General features: G+C 44.1%; 1 protein-coding gene and 1 long non-coding RNA gene across 3 annotated transcripts in view; one reads left to right on the top strand and one right to left on the bottom strand.

Moving 5' to 3' along the window:
• LOC147033189 (A-type voltage-gated potassium channel KCND2-like) overlaps nucleotides 1-23,360 on the top strand; it is an 813,677-nt gene that overhangs the window by 531,084 nt on the left and 259,233 nt on the right. The gene's annotated exons all lie outside the window — the stretch shown is intronic.
• LOC147033190 (uncharacterized) lies at nucleotides 752-2,430 on the bottom strand. The gene is made up of 3 exons (XR_015052277.1): nucleotides 2,304-2,430; nucleotides 2,017-2,205; nucleotides 752-962 (listed from the first exon to the last, which is right to left on the bottom strand). It is a non-coding gene; the product is annotated as an uncharacterized LOC147033190 (long non-coding RNA).

Genomic DNA, 23,360 nt, shown 5'->3' on the forward strand with positions numbered 1-23,360 from the left:
GACAAAGATAAATTGAAATTTTTTTGACTCTGCCCACACAAGCTCCACCCACACAAACCCCACCCACATAAACCCTACCCACACAAACCCCACCCCACACAAGCTCCACCCACATTCATCATATTCACATAATTAGTGATTAGTCAATTTGTTAATTAGTTCCCCACACACATGTTTATTTAATTTAAAAAATTGTCCACCCATCCATACAAGTTCCACCCACACAATCACCCATCCACCCATCTATTCACCCATCCACCCATCCACCCATCTATTCACCCATCCACATCAAACCTCATCCACATAAACCCTGCCCACAGGAGTCCCCACCCACATAAACCCCTCGCATATAAACCACTCCCACAAAAGCCCCACCCACACAAGCCCCACCCACACAAGCCCCACCCACACAAGCCCCTCCCATATAAACCCCACCCACAGAAGCCCCCACCCACACAAGCCCCTCCCATATAAACCTCACCCACACAAGCCCCACCCACACAAGCCCCTCCCATATAAACCCCACCCACAAAAGTCCCCACCCACACAAGCCCCTCCCATATAAGCCCTTCCTACACAAGCCCCACCCACATAAACCCCACCCACACAAGCCCCACCCCCCTCATCCCCTCTGTGCGCCCCCACCCTTGACCCACCACCTCCACATCCCACTCCCCACCCTTCCCCACACACACACAGGGAGGGGAGGGGTGGGATGTGGGGGTGATGGGTCGTTGGGGGACGCACTTCCCTCCCCTAAATGTCCTTGATTCGCTTTTTGTAGTTAAGAATCAGATAATTGTAAGGAAAGCATTTATAATTAATCAACATTGATTATATTAAATATTCAGTTGTAAAAACATGATATATCCAAGCAGTCTGCTTCAGATGCCTTGAGTGCCAGGTCAGATTCCTGCAGACGATTAACTTGTGCACTTGGTTCATCCAGACAGGTGTTTAAACTGAAAAATAAAAAAAATAATGTGTTAAAACTCAGGAGACATATTGACAAGCAGAGACAGATATAGAAATGAACACATAGACAAGCAGATATACATACACTCACACATGCACGTGCACGTCTAGTCCAAGAGCATTAGGGTTTAACCTGGACATTTTGGTAAAAAGCTGATTTTTTCAGGAAAGGTCCAGGAATGTGTGTGAAATAACATACTAAAAGTCCTCATGAATCCTCCTTGAGCGTTTTCCGCAATCCAAAATGGCGTCCAAAATGGCCGCCATTTCCTGTTTTTCTCATAACTTTGCAAGTAGGTTTACCTATAACACATTTCAAATGTCTACACATATGTTTTGAAGTATAAGGAACTCAATACAATACATATTGGAAGATTTTGAAACACACAAAAACGAATAAAACCGCTTAAGCTCTTTCAGAAATCCAAAATGGCATCTGAAATTGCTGCCGTTTCTGGTTTTACACCAAGGTACTTCAACACGCACTTTAAATGTCTTAATATATGTTTTGCGACTCAATGAAATGAATCATATACTTATTGGGAATTTTTCAAAAACATGCATTTACCAATAAAAACACTTGAGCTCATCCTGAAATTCAAAATGGTGCCCGAAATGCCCCTTTTCCTGTTGTTGTTTTCTCATAACTCTGCAACTAAGTAACCCAATAAAGCACACTAAAATGTCTTTATATATGTTATGGGAGTCAAGGAATCTAGATAAATTCTTATTCGCAGATTTGAAACACGCATATCTATACCAATAAAACTACTTGAACTAGTCCCAAAATCCAAAATGGCGCCAAAGATGGTTGCAATTTCCTGTTTTTCTCATGACCCTGTGACTAAGTTACCTCAATATGCACTTTAAATCTCTAAATATATTATGTCTTGAGAAATAAGGAACTCATTCAGATACTTTGAAGTCCAAAGGAAACAATAAAACCGCTGAAGTTCTTTCTGAAATTCAAATGGTGCTCAAAATGTCCACCACTTATCAACACACTGCTGTTTTAGCCTGTTTCAAGAGGGTGTTCCTCACCTTGAAGTTGGATCTTTCAAGATTATAGGAGATAACAACAATGTCTTCCAGTCGGTAATTATTTCTCTCATTTCTCCCCTGAAAATCCGAATCTCTTGTACAAAATCAGACATCTGTGCCCAGACATCGTGTAATTCGGATAATTCATTTTCAACATCGGCGATCAACGATGTTGTTATTGGAGACAATCTGTTGAAAAAAAACAATATATATTAGTTATACAGTGATTTAATTAATAATCACTTGTTTCACTGTGATTCTTAGAGGAAGAACACAAACAAACTTACCGATATTATAATGGATTCTCTTCTTCTTCAGACGAAAGATAGATCATGTTTCAATCGTTTCTCAATAGGACAAGATGAGAAAAATTATAAAGCTTTCAGACAAAGTTTACGACTGACGGCTCCTTTAAAAAACAACTTGAGGAAGTAAAATTGCGTAATGTTGGAATTTTTTCAGGGCGTGTGTCCACACGGGAAATGACGGTTCGGGCGAGACAGCTTAGCTTGGGAAATGCGTGAGCGATACATTCTCAAGCAGTCTTACCCATTTTTAACACAAAATGAAAATGCTTTGAATGATTTTGATAAAACTTATGTTTATTAGCCTGTTAGTGTTCTGATTTAAAATATAACCACGAAGCCTTGTCTCTCACAGAATACTTCCTCATCTTCATGGCACGAACTGAAAACACTTAAAAACCTTCCCCCATTCGTTGGTTCACCTTTGAGTGGAGTAAGAGTCAGAGGGGGAGAGAAAATAATTCTCCTCTTTTTGTTCTAATGGGTCTCGAGTCAGAGAGCTCTCCCTATACATTTGTATGGCAGAAAAAGGGGTATCTTAAAAAAATATAAAGATTCAAATGTTTTATTTTTAAATATTTTAGATGGGGATTATTGTGCAAAGAAAATTAAACTATTGAAGGAATTTGAGAATGAACAAATCTTTATAGGTTCAATGAGTGAGCTAAACAATATGCATTGGTTATTTGAAAAAGAGTGCCCCGAGGCTTACATGTTTCAGATATTTCTTTAGAATCACCTTTAACAAATCACATTACTACTTTACTACTTCAACAAATCTTTATCTTATTGCATTGGTTATTTGAAAAAGAGTGTCCCTAGGTTAAAAGGGGAGACATAAATATACCTTGAGATAAAAATGGGGTTTACTTTTTAGGGAAAAAAATATGAATCGCTGAAAATCCCCCATTCATTTACATGGGGAAAAGTGAGCCAGAATCAGTATATTCACCCTACTATGGAGGACGTTATGACAAAACTTGGTGGATGAGTTGGTAAGGTGACAAGAAGAAGCCAATTCGATTTTGGTTAAGGTCTGGATCCAGATCTGGCCGATCAGTGGGTACAAAACATAAACTGTTCAGCCTGGCAGAGGTATGCACTCTATTAAGTGCTGTTCTCGTTATGACTTGCATTTGGAGGCCTGCACTCAGGTCCTACATCAGTTTAAGTTACACCAGAGTGAACATTAGTTGTTTTTATTCTCCATGATACAAAATGTTGATTGTCCGATAGGATGGTGCTCAGATAGCAAACATAACTTTAAGTTGTCTCCTGTGGGTTTGATGGTTGACCTGACCTTGAATTGTCAGATGAGGACTTTTCAGGCAGGGTGTTGCATTGTTGAGTGCACAAGAAGCTGTGCATCCCGTCTGCTAACATTGATTGCTAGTTAAACATCCCACTGTGCCTTTCGACAAAGAGGAAACGAGTTATTGCTCGTACTGTGCTCATATTCCACATCCCTGCCCTAGCCGGGCTCCAATCAAATGGACAAATGGACACTCTTTACAGAGTGTTGGTGCTACCGAAGCAGTTTCTTGGCAAGGTGTTATACTGGTTGGTTTGCCATTGTTTTTCCAGCATCGCGTGTCCTCCTAAATGCTTAGCATCAAGCAAGGAAGCAGCACATACCATTTCTAAGGTACTTGGTATGACTCGGTCAGGTTGCGAACCACCGACCTACCAGACTCAGAGTGGACACTTTAACAGTCTAACCATTACGCCACCAAGTCTGGTGTGTTCCGCTCTAGCGTGCCCTATAAGCTGCCAACCCCAATGTAAAAAATTGGAAATGGCCAGGGCAGTGGTAATGACGATGACACACATGTTGATTACAAATCCAGTCATTGCAATTTGTTTCCTTTCTCCTCCATGTTCCATTACCATGCACTTTCAATGCCTTGCTGTTTGGAACCCTTTTGCACTTATTTTGTCGCTCTTCTCCATCTGTTGCTTCTTTGTGGTGCTCTTATTGGCTGGAATGATAGCCAAAAGGAACGCACACTCACCACTGAGCTGTCTAGTCTAGTTTCAATCCCAGCTCGGCTATAAATGGCCATCCTCGTGCTTCACAGGCAGGGCGAGGTATCGGCGTGTGCGCTGTCCCTCGGATGGATTTTGAACTGGGTGTCCCACCTTTTAGCTTTATTTCATGGACGTTAAAGATCCCACAGCATTTTCTTTTTTTGGGGGGGGGGGGTTCTGCATGGGGGGAGGGGGGGCCGACTTCATCAGCAGTTCTGCATGTGTTGCACACGAAATGATTGTCACTCATGGAAAAAAAAGGTTATCACCTATAATCATGATGTCATACAACGTCAAGCCACACTTCCTTTTTCTCAGCACAGTAAATGTATCTTAACTTTACCACCTTTACTAGCTTGCTTGTTTGTGTGCTAAGACTCTTCATCACTGCGACAATTTTGCAGCAAAGTCAATTCAAGGAGGGAATCCTTGTTACCCAGGGAAGATAAGTCAAATTCTGTGGAACCAGAAATTTTCAATAAGCAGACAGGAGGTGAAATGAAATTCAGGTGTTGTCCTTTAAAATAAAATAACATATATCTGTCATGCCCTGTTGTAGCTGAGTATTAATTATGTCGTTTTGTAATTGAATTTGTTGCACTGAACGCCTGAGTGTAGGTGGTAATGTGCTCGAACCTAAATGGGTGCACGTGTGACTGTCTCTGTGGGATAACCTCCCACCCAGAACAGTTGTATTCCCTTGTCTATTCGATAAAAATTTTTTTCTCAGTCATTTAAACGACATCTATACAGGGTGTCCATGAAGTCCTTACATCTGACTTTTAGTAGAGTAAATTTGTGGTTTGACCCCAAAAAATTGATACAAATGGTTTTTCAATGGTTTTGGGTAGGTTTTGACCTCCAAAATAACATACTAAAAATCTACTCAAATCCACCTACCGGAAAGGGCCTATTTTCAAGATGGCGTCCAAAATGGCCGCCGTGGGCTTAAATTTCCATAGAATGTGCAATAGCTGGCCTACATTTGTGATTTTTGTGTCAATATCTATGTATATAATATACCGTGCATGTGTGATATATGTGTCGATTTCTATGTGTTGGCGGTCAACAAATCACCTGATATCATTTTCAGAGTTGACTAGTGATGGTAAGGCCTTAAATCCAAGATGGCGTCCAAAATGCCCCCCCCCCCCCAAATGGCCACCATGGGCGTGTACTTGTTTTAAAACAGGCAATAAATGGACTACATTTGTAGTGTTTGTGTTTATTCCTATGTTTTGGAGGTCATGCCCAATCCTTCAAGTAGTGTCTACCTGAAAAGTTGTCCCGTGTGTAGTGATCAGAATTAATTGACCATCTTGTGCATAACATAAATAAAAATATGCTTTGGTAATTTAGAAAGTAATAAATTAATCGGCTCTCACAATGATCACCATTTCCTCTAGAACGTACTTTCAATTAAAATGCCTTCAAGTTAGGGTAAATCGAAAACATCAACGAAAGTTCGTTCATTGAAGTAGCATTTACCATAGATAAACTATGCTTCCTCTTCGTCCTCCGATACTGTCTTGTTGAAAGGATTTTCGCAGGTATCAAGTTGACAGGGTCTGCAGACGCTGTGGCATGGCAGACCGTATCCCCTACAGCTACAGCGACTTGTTCTACAGCCAGTTGTGCAGTTGCATCGAATCATCTTCAACAACATTTCTGGAGCAGCGTCCTTGTCTGACATGACTGGAACTAGTTTATTGTCCTCCAGTTTCCAACCCCAGTCTGTTGCCTTCAAGTTTCCGTTCCTCCCCATCCAGACCATAATCTGATAGTATACTCTCAGAGAGTGAAACCTTGTTGAAGACGCTGTTGGTGGCAGACGTTCTGGGGTGACAAACGACTTAGCTGAAGCCAGTTTCTTCACAAAGACATTATATCGCAACTTGGCGAGGGAATCACAGGGATGTCCTCCAAATAATACTTTCATGGCATCGTTGCCGTTTTCCACGACCATGTCTCTTGTTTGGTTGGGGACAAGGAAGGTGTTTGCACAAGTCTTGATTGCTGAATCCCCCTTTGCCAGTTTCTGAAATGCTGACTTTTTTCCAATTCCAAATACTCGAGATGTCGAGTCACACTCAGTGAAGGCATGAAGGAAGAGAAGATGTGGGCATAGCTCTTCACCCAATGATACTTTCAGCTGGTTGATATTGTGCACCTTCCAGTTCCTGGATGAATTGTCAGAACGAAAATACAGTTCTTTGCTGTCGACGCTAGCGTAATGCAATAATAGCACCAACAGATCTGTATCTTCTCCAATCAGGGTAGTTGATTGTTGGTATGACGATGTCACTGCCGCTTTTACTATGTCTACATCGGCATCCCCTGGTGCATGAATTACGTTCAAGCCAATTTTCTTCATTTCCTCACTGATGAGGTTGATGAGCTGTTGCTTGTTGGAGCTCCTGGACAGGAACTCATCCTTTTTGCCAGAGAATTCTGTTCCAGGTGTGAAGCTGACTTCGGGATGAACAATATAGCCACGGCGCTTGTGTGTATTGTCCTTAATAGATGGTCCATCATCATAACCATCAAAAACGACTGTTGCTTTTCTATAGTGATGAATAGTGAAGTCAGCATACGACTTGGCTATCACATTGAAACTGTCCCCGGCTGTCCATGACAAACGATGCAGCAAGGAGCCACCATCAAGAACATAGTGCTCAGTTTGGGGAACAGAGTCAGACACGGTATCATTTGACACTTTGGCAGAATGGTCTCTGATAGCTTGAACTAATTGAGGTTTGTCAGCCTTTCTGAAAATACCTATACCCTCAAACAGGGCAGGGGGAAATGGGCTCAGCTCATAGCCCATGACATCTTCCAACGAAATGTCTCCTGTTTTTGACACAACAATAAATCTTTGAAAGAGTAGAGCAGGGTCAATTGCTCTGTCTGGACCAAGTTTGACTGAAGATACATCTCCAAGTATTTTGGCTCTGTCTTTTCGTTTGAAGGAAGATGTGAAAGCGGGTTTATTGACCATACTTTCCATAATCTTCTCTCCAACAGACTTATGCTCGTGGACATTCACATCCTGATTTTGAACTGATTTTGGCTAGGTCAGAAGCATCTCTTTCCATCCTTGCGCCACTAGATTCCTTGTGTTGTTCACTAGTCGTGTACAAAAGATCAGTGAATTCCTGCATCGCACTGTTATATTCCGACGTGACCGGCATTGACATTGTCCATAGAGACCGTTGTTCTTCACCCATCCCACTTCCGCGTGTTAGGCCACCAGTGCTCTTCAGGGATCTCATCAAGGTCTGTTCGATGACAAGATCAGGGCTTAGACCCGCCCAGAACTTATTACGCCATCCATTTTGTACGCCATCTTGGATTTAAGGCTTTCCCATTACTGATCAACTTTGAAAATGATTTCAATAGATTTGTTGACCTCCGAAACATAGAAATTGACACAAAAATCGCAAATATAGGCCAACTAGTGCCCATTCTATGGCAATTTAAGCCCACGGCGGCCATTTTGGACGCCATCTTGAAAATAGGCCCTTTCCGGTAGGTGGATTTGAGTAGATTTTTAGTATGTTATTTTGGAGGTCAAACCCTACCCAAAACCGTTAAAAAAACCTTTTGTATTAATTTTTTGGGGGTAAGGCTATTTTTTGTTGTAGATTTACCTGACTATTTGAACTTTTGCAAGTGTTGATTTACACTTGATTGGAAACAAACTGCAAATGACATATTATGAAATCTTAATTCATGAAGTTTTGTTAATATTAATGTTGTTATTGCTGTTGTTAAATTCAGATTAATTTGTGTTTATTAATGAGTTGACATACTCTGATGAAGTATCTTCGACATCAGTGGTAAAGTCAACCGCCACAATTACCGCATTTGGTTCCTGAACTACGATGATTAAGTCTTTAACATATCACCTTGAACAAGCAAGACTATCCTCCCAGCAAGACGAGGCTCCCTGCAAGACTAGGCTCCCTGTAAGGCTAGGCTCCCTGCAAGACTTGGCTCCCTGCAAGACAAGGCTCACTGTAAGCCTACGCTCCCTGCAAGACTTGGTTCCCTGCAAGACTTGGCTCCCTGTAAGACGAGGCTCCCTGCAAGACTTGGCTCCCTGTAAGACGAGGCTCCCTGCAAGACTAGGCTCCCTGTAAGACGCTCCCTGCAAGACTTGGCTCCCTGTAAGACGCTCCCTGCAAGACTTGGCTCCCTGTAAGACGAGGGTCCCTGCAAGACTAGGCTCCCTGTAAGACGCTCCCTGTAAGGCTAGGCTCCCTGAAACACGAGGCTCCCTGCAAGATGAGGCTCCCTGCAAGGCGAGGCTCCCTCTAAGACGAGGCTCCCTCTAAGACTGGGCTCCCTGCAAGACTTGGCGCCCTGTAAGACTGGGCTCCCAGCAAGACTTGGCGCCCTGTAAGACTGGGCTCCCTGCAAGACTTGGCGCCCTGCAAGACTAGGCTCCCTGCAAGACTAGGCTCCCTGTAAGGCTAGGCTCCCTGTAAGATGAGGCTCCCTGTAAGACGAGGCTCCCTGTAAGACTAGGTTCCCTGCAAGACCAGGCTCCCTATAAGACTAGGCTCCCTGTAAGACGAGGCTCCCTGCAAGACTAGGCTCGCTGCAAGACTAGGCTCCCTGTAAGACTAGGCTCCCTGCAAGATGAGGCTCCCTGTAAGACTTGTCTCCCTGTAAGACAAGGGTCCCTGCAAGACTAGGCTCCCTGTAAGACGCTCCCTGTAATGCTAGGCTCCCTGAAACACGAGGCTCCCTGCAAGATGAGGCTCCCTGCAAGGCGAGGCTCCCTCTAAGACGAGGCTCCCTCTAAGACTGGGCTCCCTGCAAGATTTGGCGCCCTGTAAGACTGGGCTCCCAGCAAGACTTGGCGCCCTGTAAGACTGGGCTCCCTGCAAGACTTGGCGCCCTGCAAGACTAGGCTCCCTGCAAGACTAGGCTCCCTGTAAGGCTAGGCTCCCTGTAAGACGAGGCTCCCTGTAAGACGAGGCTCCCTGTAAGACTAGGTTCCCTGCAAGACCAGGCTCCCTATAAGACTAGGCTCCCTGTAAGACGAGGCTCCCTGCAAGACTAGGCTCGCTGCAAGACTAGGCTCCCTGTAAGACTAGGCTCCTTGCAAGATGAGGCTCCCTGCAAGACTTGGCTCCCAGCAAGACTAGGCTCCCTGTAAGATGAGGCTCCCTGCAAGGCTAGGCTCCCTGCAAGGCTAGGCTCCCTGCAAGACTTGGCTCCCTGCAAGACTTGTCTCCCAGCAAGATGAGGCTCCCTGCAAGACTAGGCTCCCTGCAAGACAAGGCTCCCTGCAAGACTTGACTCCCAGCAAGACTAGGCTCCCTGCAAGACTAGACTCCTTGCAAGACTAGGCTCCTTGCAAGACTAGGCTCCCTGCAAGTCAAGGCTCCCTGCAAGACTAGGCTCCTTGCAAGACTAGGCTCCCTGCAAGACTAGGCTCCCTGTAAGACGCTCCCTGTAAGGCTAGGCTCCCTGAAACACGAGGCTCCCTGCAAGATGAGGCTCCCTGCAAGGCGAGGCTCCCTCTAAGACGAGGCTCCCTCTAAGACTGGGCTCCCTGCAAGACTTGGCGCCCTGTAAGACTGGGCTCCCAGCAAGACTTGGCGCCCTGTAAGACTGGGCTCCCTGCAAGACTTGGCGCCCTGCAAGACTAGGCTCCCTGCAAGACTAGGCTCCCTGTAAGGCTAGGCTCCCTGTAAGACGAGGCTCCCTGTAAGACGAGGCTCCCTGTAAGACTAGGTTCCCTGCAAGACCAGGCTCCCTATAAGACTAGGCTCCCTGTAAGACGAGGCTCCCTGCAAGACTAGGCTCGCTGCAAGACTAGGCTCCCTGTAAGACTAGGCTCCCTGCAAGATGAGGCTCCCTGTAAGACTTGTCTCCCTGTAAGACGAGGGTCCCTGCAAGACTAGGCTCCCTGTAAGACGCTCCCTGTAAGGCTAGGCTCCCTGAAACACGAGGCTCCCTGCAAGATGAGGCTCCCTGCAAGGCGAGGCTCCCTCTAAGACGAGGCTCCCTCTAAGACTGGGCTCCCTGCAAGACTTGGCGCCCTGTAAGACTGGGCTCCCAGCAAGACTTGGCGCCCTGTAAGACTGGGCTCCCTGCAAGACTTGGCGCCCTGCAAGACTAGGCTCCCTGCAAGACTAGGCTCCCTGTAAGGCTAGGCTCCCTGTAAGACGAGGCTCCCTGTAAGACGAGGCTCCCTGTAAGACTAGGTTCCCTGCAAGACCAGGCTCCCTATAAGACTAGGCTCCCTGTAAGACGAGGCTCCCTGCAAGACTAGGCTCGCTGCAAGACTAGGCTCCCTGTAAGACTAGGCTCCTTGCAAGATGAGGCTCCCTGCAAGACTTGGCTCCCAGCAAGACTAGGCTCCCTGTAAGATGAGGCTCCCTGCAAGGCTAGGCTCCCTGCAAGGCTAGGCTCCCTGCAAGACTTGGCTCCCTGCAAGACTTGTCTCCCAGCAAGATGAGGCTCCCTGCAAGACTAGGCTCCCTGCAAGACAAGGCTCCCTGCAAGACTTGACTCCCAGCAAGACTAGGCTCCCTGCAAGACTAGACTCCTTGCAAGACTAGGCTCCTTGCAAGACTAGACTCCTTGCAAGTCAAGGCTCCCTGCAAGACTAGGCTCCTTGCAAGACTAGGCTCCCTGCAAGACTAGGCTCCCTGCAAGACAAGGCTCCCTGCAAGCAAGGCTCCCTGCAAGACTAGGCTCCCTGCAAGACAAGGCTCTCAGCAAGACTAGGCTCCTTGCAAGACTAGGCTCCCTGCAAGTCAAGGCTCCCTGCAAGACTAGGCTCCTTGCAAGACTAGGCTCCCTGCAAGACTAGGCTCCCTGCAAGACTAGGCTCCCTACAAGACTAGGCTGCCTGCAAGACAAGGCTCCCTGAAAGACAAGGCTCCCTGCAAGACTAGGCTCCCTGCAAGACTAGGCTCCCTGCAAGACTTGACTCCCAGCAAGACTAGGCTCCCTGCAAGACAAGGCTCTCAGCAAGACTAGGCTCCCTGCAAGACTCGACTCCCTGCCACTATACTTCAAATGTGTTACAGTTCTTGAAAGATGTCTTCCCAGACAAGTGGATCCGTCAACTTGGACCAATTGCTTGGCCACGTCGTTCACTTGACCTGTCCCTGTTGGACTACGTTTTATGGTGGATTGGGGGGGCATTGTAAAACTTTTGCTTACTCACCAATTCACATTCTTTGGATGAACTTAGAACTACAGTCACAAATGCAATTCATGAAATTACTCTGCAGCAACTGGAGAATATATTCAAGAAATTGGAAAATCATATTGAAAGATGCATTACAAAAGATGGTGGATATATTGAAGCCTGGAAATTTGAATTGTATTAAATAAAAACTTTATGAATGATGCTTTCATATGTCATTTAGTGTTTGTTTCTATCATGTGCACATCAAAGTGATAAAAGTTTAAAGTTGCATGAGAACTTTATGGACACCCTGAAAAATATGTCAAAAAGTGTGGGGAAGAGAAATCTTTCCAAAATGCTTGAGCATTTCTATTCCTGGACGTGTTGCCCCTCATGTCCTAGGTATAAATATCTGTGGGATGTGCACCTGTATCACTGCGGACTTGTTCCAGCCAAGGTTGCATAGCTGTCGTGTTGCCGAGATCACAATGCAAAATAACAGATTCATTAAATCAATCGATTTATTTCTTAAGTGGAGCTTTTCATTTAATTTCGCTCTTACAGACTTATTGTGATTCACAAAGAGGAAGAGGAAAATTGGAATGGCTCTAAGAAGGGTAGAGATAAAGAAAAAGCAACCTTAAAAGGCAACACTTTGAAAGAGATTTTATAACTGACTGATGAAGCAGCGTAGACTTTTTTTTTCAAAGGAAGAGTTCCACATTCCGAGAACATAACTGTGAAATGCTCAATCATGAAACGTCTTCATCTTGTGGAAAGTAGCAACCACAATATTACCGTTGCTGGACTGTAGCTGCCTCATAGTAGTGTAATTCTGCACTTATTGCTTTTTTTCTGCACAAGTTGCAAAGGTCTGAAAGAAGAAGCCAACCAGGGAGTTTCATTCGTCCAAACATGATGCATTGAGAGCTTGTACCAAAGTTCCAGTGGATCTTTTTGGTTGAGGCATGAACATGTTTGGGGAAAGGGAAGAGAAAAACATTTGCAGATATTAGCGGTTTTGTGGATTAAAAGAAAGAGTTGGGTCCATTTTGACACCTAAGTTAGCTCAGCCATCGATTAGACAACTCTTTTATCACTTGCAAAATCGAGGATTTTTCAAGTATATATCGGTCAGTCGATTTTGTTATTGTCTGTCTGTTTGTCACCTACAGGTCACAGTTTTCAACCGATCTTCACAAAACTTCACCACCCGGTAGAGTTTGTCATAAGGAAGAAGCCTATTGCATTTGAGGTCAAAAGATCAAAAGGTCAACATAGGCCAAAGGTCAACAACTTAAGTGAGATTTCTAAAATCCTCAATTTTCATCCGATCGACTTGAAATTTGAAGAGGATTTATATTTCAGGTCACTGAATTCAACGAGCCATTTTTTTTGAGGTCATCATGGACCAAAAAGTCAACATAGGCCAAAGCTCAACAACTTGGGTGAGATTTCTAAAATCCTCAATTTTTATCTGATTGACTTAAATTTGAAGAGGATTTATATTTCAGGTCACTGAATTCAACCACCAATTATATTTGAGGTCCACATTGGCCAAAAGGTCAACATAGGCTGAAATTCTAAAATTGTCAATTTTCATCAAATTTACTTGAAATTTGAAGTGGAGTTGAATATTTAGTCAGTGAATCCAACTGCCAATTATTTTTTTTAGGTCAAATTTGATTGATGGATTTTGCAAGTAGCGTGCTCTGCACGACAACTTCTTCTTGTTTTCCATTGATAATGTTGTTACCAAGCCTGGCTTAATGTTGGCTTAATGGTTAAGGTGGCTGGCTTAATATCTGACCTCAATATGAGTACCAACTTACTGGAAGCAGGGGCACTGCATTAGCAGCACAGCTGAAAGGATGTGACCTAGCAGTCATAGGCTGCAAATGAATAAATGAAATATTGTTACAGATCTGGTATAGGCAGTAAAATGAGGGATTGATTAGAATAGTTATGTCATAGCATATATTAGCGTTAGTGTTCGTGTAAGTGTGGCGTTTATTGTCGATGATCTCTTGTTCAGAAGGATCTTGCCAACCTCTCGACCCCCAGCCCAAGTGTCTGTCTACACCCCACCTTCCCACTCTCTACATTCTTCAGCTTCCCTTGTTATCTATTTGTCCTTATATGGAATGTATTCTTTAGTTAACAGACAATCGGTGCAGCCCACTGGCACGATCATGGTGTCAGCACAAGGACATGCCACACACCTAGAACATGCCCCTATATCGATATCTGTCAGGCTCCAGGCCATAAATCACCAACTGTCCATTGTTTGGAATTTTCCTGACTTGTCAGACAGTGGGGGTGCACCCCAGACAGTTTGATGTGAGATGAAATAAAAGCGCATACACTGCACATTGTGGTTCTTCACATTGCTTGATAGTTTGGGTTCATTGGGAACGTCATGATTTGTCAGGAGGTGGTTTGCTGGGAACGTGGTTGGTACTGGCACGCAAGGTGCAATTTGGACAAGCCTGGAACCAGTCGGCTGCTGCACCTGAACCCACAAAGCTTGCGTGATTGCCATGTGGAACAAGTCTCTTTGTCTTGGCATCTCCTTTCTCTGTCCCATCTTCCCCCGATTGAAAGAGATTAAGGCGTATGTGTTAAGGCTGCTGTGGCACCAGGGGCACATTGTTACCTCCACCACCGAAGGTGAAGGAGGTTGTGTTTTAACCCCTTTGTCTGTTTGTTTGTCTGTGTACTGGATATCTCAAAAAGTTGTGCACGGATTCGGATGAAACTTGGTGGGCAGGTTCGGTGTGTGACAAGGAAGAATTGATTCAATTTTGGTGAAGATCCGGATCCGGATCTGGATACGAGTTTTATTTAATTTTTTAAGTGATTTTTCACCATTGAGAGATCGGCCCAAAAATGATACATAACATACATGGGATGATACAGTATTTCAAAAATGTAGTGGGCCTGATATGTTCTCGTGGGTCAAGCATTACGTGACAGAGGTATGCACTCTACTGAGTGCCATTCTAGTTTCAGTTATGTATTGTTAATTGAGAAAGCCGCTGCATGGCGGTGTTCTTCTTCCACCCCTTTTCTCCCTTTGATACATCTCCGTGTTGATGAGAACCTGTCTGGTGAATGGTAGTGGGCTCCATAACACTTAGCACAAATTAGCTTATTAACCCATTAGACAGGCAGATGGGTCATTCCATGTCAAATCATCAAAGAATCTGCCGTCATCTCTAACATTTTTGTAAAACTTTGGGAACCAATTGGGACCCATGAAAAACGGCAAGAACTCAAATATTTTTGCTAACAGCCTCTTAATTAGTGAGATACAGACTAACGAACTTCGGACTAATTAGCAAGACGTCGCGAATTCAAATGGCCATATCTCTAAAAGTATAACACCGAGAGAGCTGGTTTTGGTGTCATTTTAAAGGTATTTTCATGTCCTATGAAATTGTCTGGGCAACATTTTCCTACCTCCAACCACAAAAAAGTTCTCACAAAATATAAACTTCAATCGTGAATCCCCAAAAAATGTATCCTTCAAATTTCCTCAAATTCATCCCAGAGGTACCTTATGATGTCAAGAAGCTTCCACATTAATTTTGTGATGGGAACTCCAATAGTTTCTGAGATATAAGCAATAATGTACATGTACGTATGGCATATAGGTTCGAAAATCAGCATTTTCTGTATCTCACTAATTAAGAGGCTGTTAGCAAAAAATATTTGAGTTCTTGCCGTTTTTCATGGGTCCCAATTGGTTCCCAAAGTTTTACAAAAATCTGAGAGATGACGGCAGATTCTTTGATGATTTGACATGGAATGACCCAGATTGGATCCACGCTGAAGCACCTCAATGTGGAACACCGACCAGCTTTGCTCAGCTAATCAGACATTAATGTCAGTATCATTATTGCACTTCATGTCAGAATGAAATGTCTTGCAGTCTTGCACCCAGCCGATCACTCTCTATATCTTCTGATTACTCAACTTTGGATATGATGTTACTCTTGTCTCAACATTAGTGGCATCCCTGAATCTTAAACATGAGGTTAGGGTTGCTTCGCTTGAGATATAATTTACCTCGGACAGTGGTCTGCTTACCACGTCTGCTGCCTGTGACATCCAAGACCGGCTTCATTTGTATCCTGCCACTTCCTGCATCCATGCAATCAGCACATAATTCACAATGGCATCTTTTCATGCCACAAGGGAGTGTCTTAGTCCAGTTTCGTTTCTCATGTACACGTGATCTCTTTGATGCCCATGGACAAATGGGAGAAAATCCCCAAATCCAGATGTGCAAAGCTGATACAAACATACCCAAGAATAATCGAAGCTGTAATCACTGTCAAAGGTGCTTCCACAACGTATTGGCTCACGTTTGAATACTTAACACGACCGGTCAAAAGTTTTAGAACACCCCCATTTTCCCAGTTTTTACTGAAATTTAAGCAGTTTAATGCTTCAATGTACTCTGGAATTAAAACAGAGAACAAATAAACAATTGCAGATAAAAATAGAAATCATGGAATCGTTTTGTTGTACAAAATTTAATCTAAATTTTTGACTCATCAAAGTAGCCACCTTTTGCAGATGTAACAGCCAAACATACTCGTGGCATTCTTTCTTCAATGGAAATCAAATATTGTTTGGAAAGTTCTTCCCAACACTGTTGCAGAAGTTCCCAAAAATGTGTTGCACTTGTCAGTTGCTTTGTTTTCACCCTTCTGTCCAGTTCATCCCAAACCAGATCGATTGGGGTTTAAATCTGGAGACTGCTGGCCATTCCATGATTTGAAGCCTACCATCTTGTTCTTTTCATCTAAGGTAGTTCTGACATAGCCTGGAGGTATGTTTTGGGTCGTTATCTTGTTGTAGGATGAACCCCTGACTAACCAGGCACAGATCAGAGTGTTTTGCATGGCGCTGCAAAATGCTGTGGTAGCCCTTTTGGTTCAGGGTGCCAGTCACTCTGTGCAAGTCGCCGACTCTGGATCCAGCAAAAGAGCCCCAGATCATCACGCTTCCTCCTCCATGTTTGACAGTTGGTGTCACACACCGAGGAACCATCCTTTCACCAACTCGACAGCGTACAAAAACCCTGCATGATGAACCGAAGATTTCAAATTTTGATTCATCGGTCCAGAAGATCTTCTTCCATTTTTCAGTAGTCCACTGATGGTGCTCCGTGGCCCAGGCAAGCCTCTTTTTCATATTTTGCCATTTTAGCAATGGCTTTCCGAATGCCACTCGACCTGTCAAACCTGCAGCTCGAAGTCTTCTCTTCACCGTTGAAACTGAGACTTCCTTACTTCGACCAGTGTTAAGCTGTGCTTGAAGCTGCTGTCCTGTGAGCGGCCTATCACGCAAGCTGTTGACTCTCAGAAACTTTTCTTCTGATTGTGTTGTGGCTTTGGGTCTGCCAGACCTCTTCCTCTCAGAGTTTCCTCCAGTTTCCAAGTGCCTTTTGATGGTGTCGGGAACTGTACTCACTGCCACCTTGGCTTACTTTGCAATTTCTCAAAAGGAAAGACCTACACTTTTAAGGGTTATCATGGTCTGCCTGTCTTCCTTTGTTAATTGTGTTTTTCTTGCCATTGTGATAGCAATATACTACTTCCTGCAGTGCGATATTGTCCAAATAATGCTTCAGAGGGTGAAGTCTGCAACACAGTCTGTTCCAACACTGCTTTTGTAGACAGAGGGTTTGTAACTAATCAGCAAAAGTTGGGACACCTGTAGGAATTGTTTGCATCAACTTCCAAGGCTTAATTTACTTCCATTGCTGCAGAACAGCTGCAGTTGCGAACCCATTACTTGTTCCCTGAAAAGGGCCTTTTTAACAACTCTGAAATTTACATTATTTTTCAGTTTTTGGAAACCTAAACTTTTTTTTTTAACCTCTGGCAGTTTACCGCTTAGCTTTGTACCATTTCAGGTTATTCACTGGGCTTGAACTGCTTAAATTTCAGTAAAAACTGAAAAATAGGGGTGTTCTAAAAGTTTTGACTGGTAGTGTATGTGAATTAAATATTTCTGTATTTCATTACCTCTGCTACCAAAGGTGAAGGAGGTTATGTTTTCACCCCTTTCTGTCTGTTTGTTTGTCTGTTTGTGTACAGGATATCTCAAAAAGTTGTGGATGGATTTGGATGGAACTTGATGGACATATTGGGTGTCTGACAAGGAAGAAATGTTTCAATCTTGGTGAAGATCTGAATCCAGATCTGGTTCTGTTAATTTTTTAAGTGATTCTTCACCAAAGATAGGGCTAAACTAATATATAGAATGATATCTCAAAAAGTCGGGGACGGATTCGGATGAAACTTGGTGGACAGGTTGGGTGTGTGACCATGACAAATTGCTTCGATTTTCGTGAAGATTCGAATCCGGATCCGACTGCTCGAAATTTTAAAGTGATTCTTCGCCATTGAGAAACAGGGCTTAAAAACGATATATAGCATGATATTTCAAAAATGTAACCGGGCGTAGTGGCGTGCGCCTGCAATCCAGCTACTCGGAGGCTTGGGTTGGAGGATCACTTGAGGATGGGAGCTCTGCACTGGGCTGCGCTATGAGAGGGTGTAGGGCAGCCCGGAATCATGGCGAAACCCAATCCTTATCCCTGTGTCATAAGAGGCGACCAGGGTTGCGTCAGGAAGGACATCCGGCGTAAAACCTGTGCCAAATCAGTATACGGATCATAACGGATGATCCGCTGTGGCGATCCCTAACGGGAGCAGCCGAAAGACGAACAACAACAACATTTCAAAAATGTATTGGGCCAGATATTTTCTCGTGGATCAGGCATTACAGGGAAGAGGTATGCGCTCTGCTGATATGACCTTCTAGTTTTCAATAAATTTGTAAACATTTCGAAAAAATATATTTTCACGTTGTCATTGTGGAGTATTTTGTATAGATTGGTGACAAAAATTTTAAATTAAATCCATAATAAATTCAGGATGTAATGCAACAAAATGTGACAAAAGTCGAGAGGTGTGAATATTTTCTGAGGGTACTGTATCAAAGCTGACCTCCAAAGCCAACCACAAACTGGGTATCCTCAATTCTGACAAGTCCTTCCGCTACCCCACCTCAGTATTACCCATCTATCATCCGTACCTTTGCTCTTTCATGAGCTGAGATTTTGAATCAAAAATCACTTGATGAATTAGCTATTATTGCGAGAGTTATTGGGTACATTTAGTTTTTTCAAAGTATTATTTCAAGGTACTATTCAGCAGAAAGGATTCAATAAATGCATGTCGGCATTCCAAGGTTAATATGAAATTAATTAGATACTCTTGAGAGGTGTGGCAATTAAATTAATTGACAATTTATTACTGATTATCCGTTTTAATAACATTGTCAGACACTTCATCATGATGAATACAAAGTTATTAAGCTGAAACTGAGGTTGAAGGTCAGATTGTCACACCTAATTTTCGTCATCCAGAGTGTGGTTTATTTTACACGACGCCGCTCATTCGCTGTTTGCATTCTCCGAAATGAGTATCAAAAGTGGGAACGAGACATTCGCAGATCTTAAAGTATCCGTGTTCCTTTTGTGTTAGGATTGCAGAGGATAAAGCTGGGGTATTTTCAAGCTTAATCATCGGAACTTTTTCTTTTGTTCAGATCTTCTTTGAAAATTTTTATTTTAATCATTGTCACTGAACCCCGGAAAAATTCCAACTATCTTTCACTGACATCATGTCCAGGTTCTCTTCATTTCACTTTGCAGGATGCAGTTATTTACTCGACCTAAATGGAATGCATTATGAAGAGAAAACCGGACATGGTGGCAATGTGGTTAGATCGTTCCACTCTGAGTCTCGGAGGTCGGCGGTTTGATTCTGACCCTGGCCAAGTCATACCAAAGACTTTTATGGATTGTGCTGATTAATCACTTCATGCTCAGCATTTAGAGGATAGAGCACTGATGAACCCCATGGGTTGGCATACTTTGACATCCGAAAGGTCAGGGCAGGTCAGGTATTGGAGCATGCGCCAGAGCAGCGTGTTGCTGCATCCACTTTCTGCCTACTCCAGGGGCCTCCGTCTGGCCATTACCTCGGCAGATGCCTGGCCCATCCCCTTCTCCTTGAGATGCTGAGCAACCTGCTGCAACCACGAGGCACGTGGTCGGCCCATTGACTTCCTCCACTCGCAAGGCTCCCTCGCTGAGAGAATCTGGTGAGCAGGATCAGCATCAGGAAAACGAGCCACATGTCCATACAGCTGCAGCTGATGCTCACGGACAATGCAGGTAACACATCTCATTTGAGTCTCTCTCAGCAACCGCTCGTTGAACGCCAAGTCCGACAAGCAACAGCAAAGGATTCTCCAAAGAGACCTCATACCAAATTAATTAAGTCTCTGTCTCAGATCGCTGTTCACATCCATAGAGTCCAAGTCTCACATCCATAGAGCCAGACTGGAAGCACCAAGGACCTGAAGACTTGGACTTTTGTCCTCCCGCGCAGGTACCGGCAGCACCACACCTCATGATCCAGTGAATCCGTGACTCCCCAGGCCCAACCCAGATGCCTGTTGACCTCTGGCTTATAGCCAGCAGAGACATGAATATCACTGCTAAGGTAAGTGAATCTCTCCGTGACCTCAACATCCTCGTCACAAACAAGTACAGACAGGACAGCAGCATCCAAGATGTCATTCACAGCATGGATCTGAGTTTTGACCCAGGAAACCCATAATCCTAGCAGCTCCGACTCTTCATTCAGCACCTCGAGGCCCCCCAAAGATATATCTGGAGTCTCCCCAAAGATGACTGCATCATCTGCAAAAACAAGGTCAGATCTTGACATTCCCAAACGATGAACCACAGCTTGATCTCTTTGACATCCTCCATGGAATCCAGTCCATACAAGTGCTGAAAAGAGTGGGGGCCAGTTCAAACTCCTAACGAACTCCAGTAACAACTGGAAATACATCAGAGATGGTATCACCACATCTCACAGCACTCTCAGTACCAGAGAATAGTTCAGACATCAGATTGATCAGTTTTGGTGGCACCCCACGAATACCAAGAATCCTCCAGATGGCATCCCGATTCCCTGAATCAAACGCTTTACAGAGATCAATAAAGGCTGCAAGCAGCCCCTGCTGAAACTCTCATCTGCATTCGGTGAGGACCCAAAGAGCAAGGATATGCTCAATCGTTGACCCCTTTGGTGTAAAGCCTGACTGCTCTGGACACTGGTGCTCAAGCAGATGGTGGTGAACCCTATCAAAAATTATTCGAGCAAAGACCTTGCCCGGCACGGAGAGCAGGGTCACCCCTCTGTGGAGTTGCAGTCCTGGCGATCACCCTTCCTTTTCCAGAGAGGGACAACAAGGCCCCTCTTCCAGTCAATTCGAATGATGCCTGTGTTCCAGGCAGAGCACAAAACTGCATGCAACGACACGAGTGCAGCATTTCCACCAGCATTGAGAAGTTCAGCATGGATGCCACAGATCACAGGAGCTTCACACGATTTCAACTGGTTCACCGCAGCCTATGTTTCCACAAAAGAAGGTGAACCACAGTTGATTGAAGGGTCAGCATTATGGAAAGTAACACCACTGACATCGAACTCGACAGCTGGTGGATCAGCCTGGTACAGCTGCTCAAGGTAACCGGCCCAGAGGGCCTTCACTTCAGACTCCTCTGTCAAGAGCCTACCACCCTCTGCTCTTACTGCAGTACACCGAGGGACTGGCTTGGAGGAACGCTGTGCATGAATTCCCCTGTAAGCAAGACAAGAATCACTTGACCTCAGGTGATGCTCTACCCCCTCACAGATTCCTCGCACATAGGCCGTCTTGTCCACCCTTAGTACACGTAGAGTTTTATGCCTCAACTCCCCAAACAGCTCAGCTCTGCCATTCAGCCTGGCCCTGCGACTCTCGTCAACGGTATCCAGTGACCCTTGAGAGACAAAATTCTTCTTCACCCAATGGTGAGTTCCAAGACATCTACCGGACACATCAAGAACGGTGGTCTTGAAGGCACTCCACAACTCTTCAGGATCTCCAAAGCACAAAGACTCCCCAAATCTCCACTCCGCTTGTTCGAAAACTCCTCAGCTACTCTCTCATCCCTGAGCTTGCCAACATCCAGTCTAGGCTGGGATGGTACCATTCTCCTGGATTTAAGCTGCAACTTCAGCATTGTTACAACAAGCCGGTGGTCAGTAATGAGGAACTGAGCACTCCGCTAGACCCTGCAGTTCTGGATCATCCTCCAGTGACCATCAACGAGCACATAGTCAATCTCCTTTGCCACACCACTAGTGTTGGAATACCAAGTCCAGCAATGAACTTGTGGGTGCTGCAACCATGACCCTGCCACCCTAAGTCCATGACTTCTTGCAAAGTCAAGGAACTTAGTGCTATTCTGGTTCATAGTTCCTGACCCATGGGGTCCAACACACGTCTCATAACCATCCCTATCAGTTCCAGTCGATGCATTGAAATCCCCCAAAACTAGAAATGTATCTCGCCTGGGGCAGTGATCAACCAGACTCGAGCGTAGAATGTGTCCTTCATGGTGAGATCACTCGCCTCAGTCGGAGCATAAACAGAGACCAGGGTAATGACCCCCAAGGAGTGACGAATCCTTAATCTCTTAATATGCTCGTCTTAATACTACTACTACTACTACTGCTGCTGCTACTACTACTACTAATACTATTACTACTACTACTACTACTACTACTACTACTACTACTGCTGCTGCTGCTACTACTACTACTACTACTACTACTACTACTACTACTACAGTCTACAGCAGTTTCCAGTCCTCTTTACTTTCTGTCAACAGAGTAGTATGGTTGGTCAGCATACCTCGGGTTGTTGATACATCTTCCTCCAAGCCTGATTCCAGCCTCTAATTCATCCAAATTTGATTTCCTCATGATGTACTCATGATACAGACTGAACTAGAAGGGAAGTGGTAGAGCACATACCTCCGCCATGCAATGCTTGATCCACAAGAACACATCAGCCTCAATACATTTTTGAAATACTGTGCTCCATATCATTTTTGGCCGTCTCTCAATGGCGAAGAATCACGTAAAAAATTTAATGATTGTCATATCCAGATCTGGATTCAGATCTTCACCAAAATTGAATCAATTTGTCCTTGTCACACACACAACCCGCCCACCAAGTTTTATACGAATCCGTCCACAACTTTTTGTGATACCATGCTATATATCGGTTTAGCAATTTCTCACAATGGTGAAGAATCACTTAAAAAAATATCAGATCCGGATCCGGATTCGGATCCTCACCAAAATTGAATCATTCATCCTTGTAACATGCCCAAAGTGTCCACCAAGACTCGTCCGAATCTGTCCACAACTTTATGAGATATCGTGCTATGTGTGTATACCGTTTTTGGACCTATCTCTCAATGGTGAAGAATCACTTACTTAAAAAATTCTCGTATCTGGATCAGGATTCAGATCTTCACCAAAATCTAATCAGTTTGTCCTTGTCACACACCGAACCTGTCCACAACTTTTTGAGATATCCTGCACACAGACAGACAGACAGAAAAACAAACAAACAAGAAATAGACATCGTGCAGAACACGATACTTGCAAAATCCACCCCCCCTCTTCAAAGGTTGCCATGGATACATCAAATTGTCCATTTCATTAAGATTAAAATTCACAACCTTAATCAAAGTTCAGGTCATTTGGATGAAAATTGATTATTTTTCAGATTGAAATTGATGATTTTAGAAGTTTGACCTTGAGTTGACCTTTGACTTCAAAATAGTTGGTTTCCAAATTCAGCGATGTACTATGCAATTGCTGTTTAACTCTCAAGTCAATTTGAAGAAAATTGAC

Source organism: Eptatretus burgeri, chromosome 2, assembly GCF_056783735.1.
Source record: "Eptatretus burgeri isolate ZD-2024b chromosome 2, Ebu_testis_v1, whole genome shotgun sequence".
Classification (NCBI taxonomy): domain Eukaryota; kingdom Metazoa; phylum Chordata; class Myxini; order Myxiniformes; family Myxinidae; genus Eptatretus; species Eptatretus burgeri.